The sequence below is a fragment of the Ursus arctos genome, unplaced genomic scaffold (assembly GCF_023065955.2).
Source record: "Ursus arctos isolate Adak ecotype North America unplaced genomic scaffold, UrsArc2.0 scaffold_31, whole genome shotgun sequence".
Lineage (NCBI taxonomy): Eukaryota > Metazoa > Chordata > Mammalia > Carnivora > Ursidae > Ursus > Ursus arctos.
The window spans coordinates 28,695,318-28,709,075 of NW_026622997.1; positions in this window are offsets into that span (position 1 = coordinate 28,695,318).

Sequence of the window (13,758 nt, forward strand, 5' to 3'; positions counted from 1 at the left end):
CTTAGGACCGCCTTCAGGTACAAATGTCGCCGGGGAGACCACTCATCTGTTCTTCAGTTTGTATCTTTCCCCCGTGTTGTCAAGCTCCAAGACAAGCACTTCATGTCCACAAAATTGTTTGCTTAATGTCCTCTTCTCGTGCTGGGCAACTGGTTTTGAATGGTCAGCAGGGAGTTCCACCGAAGCATCCCCTCCAGATGGCGCCTCCGGCCCCAGCCTGGCCCTGAGGAGGGTGGTGTTACCATTCACCCTTTTAGAAAGTTCTGTTGGGGGAGTTCCTCCCTTGGGCAACGCTAACAGTAAGATTATTGTTACTATTCATGTTAAAGGATAAGGTAGGCCTTAGTTCTTGCATACCCCCAAGGTATACTCTTTAGAATTTGGCAGAGTTCTCCCTACAGATGTATCGGAGGGAGAGGCTGATCACCGACACGCGCAAGAAGGAATGAAAGAATCTTCGACGTAAAAGGATCACTTGGGAGACCGCTGGTCAGTTTCACCTTTTCAGGAAGTACTATTGAGTCCACCACCTAACGGGGGCTGCTCTGGGACCTGGGTATTACAAACAGGCGTATGATGTGGCCCCTGCCTTTGAAGGATGTGATGCAGAGGTGTGTGTGGCGAGCATCTCAGTACTGAATCCACCTCTACTCCGATCAGTTGTATCCACTACAGTATCTCTCAAGTCTGTCCCTCTTCTCCATCCCTCCATTTCCCTGGTCCGGCCACCATATGGACCATCTGGCTCTCCTCTGAGTCACTGCGGTAGTTGGAAAGCTTGAAGGTTGGAGGCCTTCTCCACTACGTTGCCCGCCGCACACCTGAGTTAGAAGCCTTTTTGAAATGCAAATCTGATTGTTTCAGGCACCCTGCTTAAACCCATTCAATGGTTTCCCATTGATCTTAGGTTAAGGACCCAAGTCCTTAACCTGGCCTCTAAGCCCTGTCAGATGTGGCTCTGCCGATCTTTCCAGATTCTTCTCCCACCACTCTCCCAGTGGGAGGGCTCCACTTGCAGTCTGCTTCCCGCTTCCTCCTGCAGAGAGCCAGGCCGTCGGCCTGAAAGGCTCTTTGTCCCATTTCTCTTTTAGCTAGCTCCTCTTCATTCTTCAGATCTCAGCGTCTCTGCCACATCCTCAGGAAAGTACCCTGCCTTTCCTTCCTGAGTCAGATACCCCTCTTCTGGGTTCCCACACCAAGGTGTGCCTTTCCCGAGGCACTTGGCACAGTTGCAGTTCAACATTTGTTCATTATCTGATGGAAGTCTGACTCCCTGGAGGATATAAGTTCCCTGAAGGCAGGGATCCTGACTGCAGATGCTTACTCTTGTCATACACAGGGAACTGGGAACTGGATCCAAATATTGGTTTAATGGATGCATGCGTGCCAGGATCTGGCGTAGAGGGCTACATATTGCAGGATCTCAGAGAGGATGGTGTGAGGCCATGATTCTCCCTCCAACAGCTGTGGCTCAGGAGTCTCATATGCCATTTTCTTAACACCATTACTTCCTCCGTATTTCCTAGCTTTGTCCATCTCCACAGTTCCACCTTCATCTCAGGCCTCCTCCATCTTGCCTGTGAGACCGTCCTTCCCTTTAACTTTGCAATGCCCCTTTCTGGTCTTGCCTCATTGGCTTCAGAAGGCAGCATGGAATAATGTGGCAACAGCACAGGATCCAGAACCATAATATGTAGGTTCAATTAGTAGGTTAAAAGTATTAGTGGTGCGATCTTCATCAGGCTGTTAAATTCACTCTGAGCCCTAGCTTTCTTATCCATAAAATGGGAACAGCTTCAGAATCGAGCAAGATGGAGGACTTAGAAAATCTAAATGCACCATCACCTGGAAATACTGGACAAAATATGAGGGGGGGGAGTAAACATGACTGAGTTCTCAAAAGGAAAATAAAATCCCAGGTGCTAGAAACAAAGAGAAAACTGAAAGCCAGAGAATAAGCTGACCGTGGCAACGGTTGCTAGAAGGGGCCTGGGAGAGAACTGGTTCTATTAACTAAAACCTGAATGGATCTATAAATTCTAATAAATGGAATGACAAGTTAAAACACACACACACACACACACACACCTATCTAGATGGTTTTATAGATGTGTTATTCTGCCAACTATTTTTTTTCAGGAAGCTCTACACCTAACGTGAAGCTTGAACTCACGACCTCAAGACCAAGAGTCTCATGTCCCACAGACTGAGCCAGCCAGGTGTCCCTATTCTGCCAACTCTTAAAAACCATTTGTTTATTTGCTTAGACAAACTGTAGCAGACAACAGAAAAAGAAGGACAATCACACTTATAAAACTAAAATCCTAGGGGCGCCTGGGTGGCTCAGTCAGTTAAGCCTCTGCCTTCGGCTCAGGTCATGATCTCTGGGTCCTGGGATCAGCCTGCATTGGGGCTTTCTACTCAGCAGAAACTCTCTCCCTCTGCCCCTCCACACTGCTCCGTTCTCTCTTTCAAACAAATAAAATCTTAAAAAAAAAAAAAACCAACTAAAATCCTAAATAAGATATCAGCAAACTGAATCTGGCGGAGTTTGTGCAAGTCTGTGTGTGTATGTGTGTGTACGCATGACCAAGCAGGCTTTATTGCAGGAACACAAGGACGGTGTACTTTAAAAATCTATTAATGATATTTACAATTTGTCATAGTAAAAGGAAAAAAAAGATTGTCCCAATGGTACAGAGAACACATTGGATACAGTTTAACAGAAATTCATTTTATTATGTTTTTTAATCTAGCTAACTGGGTGCCTGGGTGGCTCAGATGGTTGGGCATCTACGTTCACCTCCGGTCATGAGCTCCAGGTCCTGGGATCGTCTGCTCAGCGGGAAGTCTCCTTCTCCCTCTCCCTTTGCCTCTCCCCCTGCTTGTGCTCTCTCTGTCTCTCTTTGTCTCTCAAATGAATAAATAAAATCTTTTAAAAATCTAGCTAACTAAGATTAGAAAATAACTTCCAAAGTCAAGACAGGAATACTAGATTTTACTGTTTCTTTTTTTTTTCATTTTTCATTTTTTAAATTTAATGGATTTAAAATTAATGAATTAATTTAAATAATTCAATTAATTAACATATAGCATATTATTAGTTTCAGAGGTAAGTGTTCAATGATTCATCAGTTGTATATAAAAACATTTAATTCTTTTTTAAAGTTTTATTTGTTTAAGCAATCTCTACACCCAACAGGGGGCTCAAACTAATGACTGAAATCAAGGGTCACACACTCTTCCGACTGAGCCAGCCAGGTGTCCCCTAGTTTTTACTGTTTCTATTGAACTTGTGCTAGCTGGTCTGGTACAATAAGAAAAAGAAGAAATAAAGCCGTCACTATACATAGAGAATTAATTAGTGACAAAGAAAATTTACAAGAACCCATAAACAATACATTCTTTTTGGGGGGTGAGATGGATATGCAAACATCAATTTGCTTATACCATGGCAATAAATAAAGATTTTGTTTGAAGAAAATACCATTTGTAAGAGCAACAAAGACTATAGAATACTTAGAAATAAATATAACAAAATATGTGTATGATCTTTGTGGAGAAAATTATAAAACCTTATTGGAGAACATTTTGAAGAGAAGACAAAAAAGAATGGAGAGATATTCCATGCTCAAGAGGAGAAAAATTCAATATAAAGCTGGAAATTTTTCTCAAATCTATAAATGTCAGTACGATCCTAATCAAAACCCCAACAATATATTTTATGGAACTTAAAAAACTGTTCTTAGGAGATGCCTGGGTGGCTCAGTTGGTTAAGTGTTTGCCTTCAGCTCAGATCGTGATCCCAGGGTCCTGGGGCGGAGCCCCATGTTGGGCTCTCTGCTCAGTGGGGAGTCTGCTTCTCCCTCCGCCTCTGCTGCTCCCCCTGCTTGTGCTCTCTTTCCCTCTCCCTGTCAAATACATAAATAAAATCCTTAAAGAGAGAGAGAGAGAAACTGTTCTTAAAATTCTTATAAAGAAGTAAATGGCCAAGAAAAGCCAACACGAGTCTGAAGTGGAAAAATATGAAAGGGCAGCTTTATCATATATCACGACTGTACCATAAAGCCAGAGTGACCAAAGCAGTGTGGTCCTGGCACATGCGCCAGTAAAGAGACCCCTGCTGCAGAGCAGAACTTCTTAGACTCACGCCTTCAAAGATCGGAGAACTCGGTAGATGACGAAAGTGACATACATCAGTAAACAAAGGTTGGACTACCCGTTACATTGCCTTTCGTTCATTGGCTGTCCAAGTGAAAAAAAAGTAGATCCCTACACTACAACACTCCCTAAAACCAATTTTAGGTGGCTTAAATATGTGAAAAACAAAATTTAAAACTGTTTGAAGAAACTGTAAAATATACTGATGATATCATAGCAGGGAAGGATTTCTTAAACAAGATACAAAGAGCACAAACAATAAAAGGAAATATAGACACATGACTATATCTTTAATTTTTTTTAACTTTCATAAGATAAGAGACATCACAACAAAATAAAAATACAAGCCACAGATTTGGAGAATATTTACAACCTCTACCATTAACGAAGGTTTGGTATCCACGGTTTATAAAGAACTCTTGCAGATCACTAGGAAAAGGACAAGGCAGGAGAAAATGAGCAAAAGCTATGAATAGGCAAGTCACCAAAAAGGAAACCCAAATGGCCAATAAATATGTGAAAAGATGCTCAACTTCATTCGTAATGAACAAATGCAAATCGAAACCATGAGATACTATTTTATACATACTAACTCAGCAAAATTAAAATAACTCTGATAAGGGCTCCTGGCTGGCTCAGTCAGTGGAGCTTGTGACTCTTGATCACAGGGTTATGAGTTTGAGCCCCACATTGGGTGTAGAGATTACTTAAAAATAAAACCTTTGAAAATAAAATAAAATAGCCCTGATAAAGCCAAGGATGGCAAAATTGTGGAACAATAGGAACTCCCACATTTTGGATTGAAATGTAAACAGCTATGAGAAATTTGAAGAGAAATTTGGCAATACAGTTGACCCTTGACCAACGCGGGGGTTAGGGTTGCCGACACACCGCACAGTGGAAAATCCACATATACACAGTTGATTAATGCATATTTTGTATGTTATGTGTATTATATACTGTATTCATACAATAAGGTAAGCCAGACAAAAGAAAATGTTATTAAGAAAAACATAAGAAGAGAAAACACATTTCTAGTACTGTAAAGTAAAAAATCTGCATGTAGGGGCGCCTGGGTGGCTCAGCTCTGCCTTCAGCTCAGGTCATGATCCCAGGGTCCTGGAATTGAGTCCCACGTCAGGCTCCCTGCTCAGCGAGGAGCCTGCTTCTCCCTCTCCCTCTGCCTGCCTCTCCCCCTGCTTGTGTTCACTCTCTCTCTCTCTCTCCCCCCCGACAAATAAATAAATAAAATCTTTAAAAATAAATTAATTTTTTTTAAAAAGGAACCTTACCTGGAAATGAGAGTGCCCAGCGTCTGAGATGCCCCAAACTCTGCCTTCAAGGAGCTAAAATTAAAGGCGGCAGACGCACATTTCTGCCACGGCCAGGCAAGTGATGTGCCAATTGCAAGGTTTTGTTTTGATTTTTTTTAAAGATATTATTTATTTATTGAGAAAGAGAGAGTGAGCATGAGTGGGGCGAGGGGAGGCAGAAGGAGAAGCAGACTCCCCGATAAGCAAGGAGCCCGACTTGCCCAGGACCCTGAGATCATGACCTGAACCAAAGGCAGGTGCTTAACCAACTGAGCCACCCAGGTGCCCTGCCAAGTGCAAGGTTGTCTGGAGAGGCAGCAGCTCCTGGTCGGGTGTTGCCATGTAGGAATTCAGAGCTAGCATTGCCTTATTTAAAGCTTTTTTTTTTTTTCCAGAAGAACAACAACTCCCAATTTTTCTATAAAATTTCTCCATTTCTGGGTGTTGTAACTAAGTCAAAAGAATCATAAAAGCACATTGTGAACCAAATGAAATACTTGAGTGTGTTGCCAGTTTCTGAGCTCCGAGACAGAGGCTGGAACAGAGACAGAAGCAGGAGCAAGTCTTAAAAATACAGTGTAATAAACGTGAGTGACAGAATGCAGTGGAGCATAGGGGATTAAAGGTGGCAGCAGATTCTTTGTCACTCCTCCCATTAGGATGTCCAGTCTATTTCCCCTTCCCTTGAGTCCGGGTTGGCCCCGTGACCTGTTTTGACCAACAGAATGTGGCAGGAGTGAATGTGTAACTTCTGAGGTTGGGTTGTATGAGATCTGCAGCCTCCACTTTTGGCGCCTAGCACCTGCCTCTGGGGGGACCCAGTCACCATGCTGTGAGGAAGCCCGAGTAGCCACTGAGAGACCTGAGGCCCAGGTGCCAGCAGTGGCTGAGCTCCAGCTGGAAGCCAGTGTCAACTGCTTGCCAAGTGATGAGGCTGGAACATCCAGCCACCCCAGTGCCCCAGCCAACACTAACTGAAGCCAAGCTACCCAATCAACGTGCAGTTGCGAGAAACAATACATTTCTGTTAAAACATTTAAATGTTAGGGTGGCTTGTGGAACAAGGATAGATAACCAAAACAGGCAGCATTAGAAAAAAAATGTCTCCCTCTACCTAGATGAGTCAGAGATGGGTCCAAAGCATTTGAGATTTGAGCTAATTCTTGAAAAAGGCATACGTTGGATTTTTTTTGTGGAGGTTGGGTAGACGGTAAGTAGTAAACTTTCCAGAAGGAGGAAAAAGCATGCACACAGCATGGACAATGAAAAGTGTGACATAATCAAGGATCCCCAAGTAAGTCAGTTTTCCTGATTGGAACATTAAGCGCCAAGATGGGAGGGAAGGGAGAGAACAATCTCTAACATTTCTTGAGCCCTTTCTATGTGCCAGGCTCAGTGATACATGCTTCACAAAATCATATAAATCATGAGTCCTCACAACATCCCTATCTCATTTGTACATGAGAAAGTTGTGGTCCAGAGTAACTGGCCAGAGATCACAGAGCCAAAAAAAATGGCAGAGCCAAGGTTTAAAGCCACTCTGTACAACCTGTGCTCTTTCCACCTACTTCATATCTTAGGTCAGATTCTGTAGGGCCTTGTGTGCCAGGTGAACAAGTGGAGATTTTACATGAAGGGGAGAGGCAGCCATTAAGGAATTGTGAGTAGGAGAGTGAGAGGTTCTGGTTTTCACTTGAGAAGCGTCCCTCCAGCAGCTGGGAGGAGCATGGACTAGAGGGGACGGCAAACTGGAAGCAGAAGACCAGTAAAGAGACGTCTTCAAAGGTCTGGGTGGGGACACCCAAGCAGTGCTACATTCCTTCCTCATCGGGACTAGCACAGGCCACCTGTGTCTGACCAAGTGGCTAAGATTGGGAGTTAGGTTCAGGGGCAGAAAGTGGGATAAAGACCATCTCTGAAGCGTATAGAGCACTGAAAGCCATGTCACAATCCAGCAGGGGAAACTGGGTCAAGCCCTGGAATCCAGAAGTCCAGAGATGAGATTAAGGTTGGAGCCCGAGGGCTAGAGTTAGGAGCTGGAAAGAAGCAAGATTGGGGGAGTAGGTCAAGAATGACCAGGAGAGGTCCTAAGCAGAGGCTCCAAAGCCCAAGGAGCACTTGAAATTCATCTGTGAAGTGGGTGGGCATATGGTGCCGGGGTCTGGGGAAAAACCAGAGGTAGGTAGGCAGGCAGTGGCAGCAGGGTTAGTAATGTAATCATACGCCGATGAGCTAGATAGGGAAATCGCTAGGACTTGGTTATTAGGATGGGGGTGGGAGAGGGCAAGAAAGAGTGTGATCTGAGGATCCTTTCAGGTTTCTGTCTTGGGCAACTGGGTGGTTGGTGATTCTGTCTACTGAAACCAGGAATAATGAAGAAGGAGCAGGTTTGGGAAAAGAGACACATTTCAAATTAGGGAATATTCAATGCTTGCTCAATAAGCTTAAATTGAACATTAATTTTTAAGCAACAGGGGACATTCAGATGGAAATATTCACGAGATAGATATCTGGGAGTAAAGGTCAAGGGAGAAATCTGGGCTAAAAATACACATTTCAGAGTCACCAGCATAGTGATGGGTCTGAGAGTGCGTAAAAGAAGTGTGCAGATAAGGAAAGAAGGGAGCCTGGACCAAATCATGGCAAGTAGCCTGAGAAAGGCCAGGAAGAGAGGTAGGAGGACAAACGAGAGGGAGAGAGAGCAAGAGAGTGGTTTCACAAAATCAAGGAGAGAAAAGAACTTCAAAGGGTAGTCAACAAGGTCAAATGCTCCAGGGAAGAAAAAAACAAAATGAAAACAAAAAACGTCCATTAGATTTGGCAAAGGGAGGATCTGCGGTGTTCACCCTTAGTGAGAGCAGGTTCAGTGGGAGGGAAGGAAGTAGAGCTGATGGCAGTGAATTGAGGAGGTTGTATGAGTCACCCATGGTGTGTAACAAAGTACCCAAACCTTAATGGCTTACAACAGCAATAATCATGTGTTATGCCATGGATTCTACAGTTAGGAATTTGGGCAGAGCAGAGTTGGGGCCACCTGTCTCTGCCCTACAATGTGTGGGGCTGCACTGAAAGTGATTGAATGGCTGGGAGCTGAAATCATCTGAAGGCTTTCACGTTTGCATGTCTGACAGCTAACGCTGGCAATTGGTTGAAACCTTAGTTGAGGCTGTCGCCTCCTACCCCCAATGGCTGGGTTCCTGGGGAGCAAGCCTCCTGAGGGGAAGAGAGAGAACACTGACATCTGAGGGGTCTGGATACAGAGTACAAATAAACAACACAAGTCGCAGGGACTTAATCTCCCTGTTGAGCTTGTGGATTTGAGAAAAATAAGCGAGAAAATGATTTGATCAATTCTACAACTTGAATAGGTCAGATTAAATTCACACAACTTCATATTCTTAGTTACAGATCAAAGCAATGAAGATGCATGTGGCCTCCATTTGTACTCGTCTCAGTTTTTAAAAACTTCAGCAGATTGCTTCCTTGAAGATGCTCCATTTTTCTTTGAGTTCCACATTCATAATTTCTTCTTTTTTAAAAAAGATTTTATTTATTTATTTATTTATTTATTTATTTATTTATTTATTCGACAGAGAGAGAGGCAGCGAGAGAGGGAACACAAGAAGGGGGAGTGGAAGAGGGAGGAGCAGGCTTCCCGCTGAGCAGGGAGTCCGATGCAGGGCTCGATCCCAGGACCCCGGGATCATGACCTGAGCCAAAGGCAGACGCCTAACGACTGAACCACCCAGGCGCCCCTAAATAAAAATATTTTTTAAAAAAGAAGTAGATGGGGCACCTAAATAAAAATTTAAAAAAAAAAAAGAAATAGATGGGGCACCTAAATAAAAATATTTTTAAAAAAAGAAGTAGATGGGGCACCTGGGTGGCTCAGTCGTTAGGCGTCTGCCTTCGGCTCAGGGCGTGATCCTGGGGGTCCTGGGATCGAGCCCTGCATCGGGCTCCCTGCTCAGCGGGAAGCCTGCTTCTCCCTCTCCTGCTCCCCCTGCTGGTGTTCCCTCTCTCGCTGCCTCTCTCTCTCTGTCGAATAAATAAATAAATAAAATATTTTACAAAATATTTTATTTATTTATTTATTTATTTGACAATGAGAGAGAGAGCACAAGCAAGGGGAGCAGGAGAGGGAGAAGCAGGCTCCCCGCTGAGCAGGGAGCTCCTCATGACCTGGGGCTCTATCCCAGGACCATGAGATCATGACCTGAAACAAAGGCAGTTGCCTAACCAACAGAATCACCCAGGTTCCCCATAGTTTCTACTTCTATCATAATTTCAAACTTATTCTCAATGATCTATTATTTTAAAATATATTTATGGGGGCGCCTGGGTGGCACAGTCTTAAGCGTCTGCCTTTGGCTCAGGGTGTGAACCCAGAGTCCTAGGATCGAGCGCCACGTCAGGCTTCTCTGCTGGGAGCCAGCTTCTTCCTCTCCCACTCCCCCTGCTTATGTTCCCTCTCTCGCTGGCTGTCTCTCTCTGTCAAATAAATAAATAAAATCTTTAAAAAAATAAAAAAAATATATTTATGATTATAGCCAAAGTATACAAAATTTAAATGTATTTTTACCAAAATATGTAAATGTAAAAAACTTAAAAATCATTTTAGTAGATGTTACAAATGTTATTTTCTTCTAAAATATTCAAAAATTATGTATTTAAAAAGGCAAAATAAAAATTATAATTAATAAATATTAATATTCTAAATCAAACGAATTTAAATAAAACTATTTTTGCTTACTTTAAAAATCCTTATTAGATAGCTTTATAGAAATCAAACTATTCGTGGGGTGCCTGGGTGGCTCAGTCGTTGAGCGTCTGCCTTAGGCTCAGGTCATGATCCCCAGGGTCCTGGGATCGAGCCCCACATCAGGCTCCCTGCTTGGCGGGAAGTCTGCTTCTCCCTCTCCCTCTGCCCCTGCTTGTGTTCCCTCTCTCGCTGTGTCTCTCTGTCAAATAAATAAAATCTTAAAAAAAAAAAGAAATCTAACTATTCGTAATCTAGTATTCAATGTTCATCCACTTACCAAACAGAAAATCAATGTCATACCTCACGAAAATTATCTCTAAACCTACATGTATACAAGTTTAACGGTAATAAAAATCATTTAATATTGCAAAATGTTCCTCAATTGTCATTTGCAACTGTTGTGAATGCAGCACAACATAAATCGATACCTCTGGAGCACAAGGAAAAGCAAGAAAAATGCACACTCGACGCTATTGGGAAATGATAGTCTATCATGCCATTTGAGGGGTAATATTTGGCAAATTAATTAAGTTGCACTTTCTCTTACCTAAGTGCTTCCGCCACTTAAGTCCTGCCTACACACCAAACCAGCCTGCACCTCTGAATCCGGCAGAGGCAGCCTAAACTTTCACAGGATTCGGTTGTAGTCCTCTCTTGTTTCCAGGATACGTGGCAAAAGATTGCAGGAGCATTTCCCTGGGGCCCAAAACATGTTAATTATGAGAGCAGATGTTCAGGGTTTCAGGTTGTGCTGTGCCAGCACTGACGGCCAGCTCCCAAGTGCCTGGGTGTCATTTAATAACTGTTGTGTGTGATAAGCGAGGGCCCCCAAAGTATGTGGGGCAGGGCAAGGCCCTTGTGGTCTGGATATGATGATGATACTATTTGTGGGGGAAGGTCATGATTAAGTTCCAAATACGCTAAGTTTGTGGTACCTTTGAGACATCCAAGTAGGGTTGCCATGTAGGCAGTCAGATACACAAGACTGGAGATCAGAGGAAGAAGACAAATTTGAAAGTGATCAGCTGATAGCAGTTGAAGCCATGGGTCATGTGTGATGGGTCCCCTGGAGAGAGACTATAGCATGAGAAGAGGGGTTCGGCACTTACTGCCCTTGATAAATTCCACTTTGGCCAGATAGTACAGGATGAGCCCACAAAGAAGCAAGCAGCCAGAGGGAGAGGAAGAAAATCAGAAGAGTGCTCAGTCCTGGAAACCAAAGGAAAATAATGTTTCAAGAAAGAATTGGTCAACACAGTTGACTACTGGTGGGAACTCAAACAGGGGAAAATGAAAAAATGGATTTAATGACAGAAGTCATTGCAAAAGCAGTTGAGTGGCATGGGAGAGGTGGACACCCACCTGAAAGGGCTGAGGAATGAGTGGAAGTGAGGGAATAGAGAATTTTTTTCCCAACTTTTTATCATGAAAAGTTTCAAACATACGGAAAAGTTGAAAGAACAGTATAATTATCATTTGTACATCCACCACTTTACTTAGATTTAACAAGTCTTATTTATACATACATACAAATATTTATGTATTTGTATACTTTTTAAAAGATTATTTATTTGAGAGTGAGCACAAGTGGGGGGAGGAGCAGAGGAAGAGGGAGAGAGAGTCTTTCAAGCAGACTCTGCGCTGAGCGCATAGCTTGGTGCGGGGCTCAATCCTGTGACTCCAAGATCATGACCCGAGCCGAAACCAAGAGTCAGACATTTAACCGACTGAGCCACTTAGCTGTTCCAGTATTTATATTTATTCTTGAGCCATGTGAAAATTTAGGAAATCGTGATCCTTCATACACATCCTTCAACATACACATCCTAAAAGTGGGGACTTTCTTCTATGTAACCACAATGCCATGGGTACAGTAAGAGAATAACCATTGGTCCCTAATACCATCTGATACGCAAAATGTACTCAAATTTCATCCCAATTCAGCCCCAAATGTCTTTTATATATATTTTTTCCAAACCAGGATGCAATCAACGCATACACCCTGTGTGTGAGAGTCAGGACGGAACAGGCAATTAAGAGGTGCAGGGAGCAGTGGGAGGAGGGAGGGAGGAGGAGGGATTTGTTTTTCTCAAAGGGAGAGGTTGAAGATTCAGGAGGGGAAAAGGAATGCAGAACACAGTAGAGACTGGCCTTGGGTGGGAGAAAGGCAGCTCCTCTACTCCAGTGGTTCTCAAAGTGGGGGCCCCAGGCCAGCAGCAATAAGCATCATCTGGGAACTAGTTACAAATGAAAATTCTAGCCCCCCACCCAAACTAATAAATCAGAAACACATGGTTTAACATGTCCTCCAGGCAATTCTGATGCACACAAAATTGGAGAACTATTGCTCTAACATGAGGAACAAGGGGGTAGTGTAAATTTGGTAAGAGATGTTTGAGGGAGTTCACCTCTGAGGGCTTCAGTTTCCTATGTGACATAAGTGAGATCATCAACTGAGAGAGGTGAGACAGAGGAGCCTCATAGGTCCCAGGATCAGGGAATTTAAAGTAGCCATTGACCAGTGCGATGTGGTTGGGTTGCTAAGCAATGCTGGGGTTGGTGGCCACAAATAAGGAGTGGTAACTATTTCCTGGTTGTGCAGCTTCCTCCAACACTTCTTGGCCATCAGAATAAAATCCTGAAGAAAACACATCACTGGGCTCAACTAGGAGTGGGGCTTTGCCAGATAGGGGCAAAGGGTGAAAATATAGAGGGGCGAGGGGGTTCGGGACGTTGTCAAGACAGCTGTTGAAATGAAGGGCCATGCAGCTAAAAGTGGATAGGAGGGGCTGACGTATTGGAAGAAGGGAAGTATCATTGACCTAGAAGTACCAGGAGACTGAGACATGGTGGCGAGGGGCTAGACAGGGTCATGGCTGGAAGGTTAGAAGATGGGGGCTGAGGGGCGCCTGGGTGGCTCAGTCACTGAGTGTCTGCCTCCGGCTCAGGGTGTGATCCCGGAGTCCTGGGATCGAGCCCCACATCAAGCTCCTCCGCTGGGAGCCTGCTTCTTCCTCTCCCACTCCCCCTGCTTGTGTTCCCTCTCTCGCTGGCTGTTTCTCTCTCTGTCATATAAATAAATAAAATCTTAAAAAAAAAAAAAAAAAGGTGGGGGCTGAGCCAGGCAGGCTGATTGAATGAAGGATTTTTGAAGAGAGGCTGCTTCAGATGACAAAGTCCAGGGTATGACAAAGGGAATGGTGGCTGGCTGGAAGTGCAGAAGGTCCTGGGACGATGTCACCAAGTTGTTGAGAGGCCAGGTGGGGAATGGGTCCTCCGTGTGGACCATGAGATGGGGAGACACAGTTTACTGGGTGCCACTGTCGCCCTGAGCGAGGTAAGGAGGTCCAGCAGGTGGTGGATGGTAGCAAAGAGGGAGAGGGTAATTTAGCTGAATGGCCGAGCCACAGAGGCAGGGGGCTATTTTAAACACAAAACTGGGGACTGGAGGAAGTGTAGTTTGGAGGCAGCAGTCTGTAGCAAAGAAAGCACCCTCACCTATAAGAAAATAAACAGCTCTTA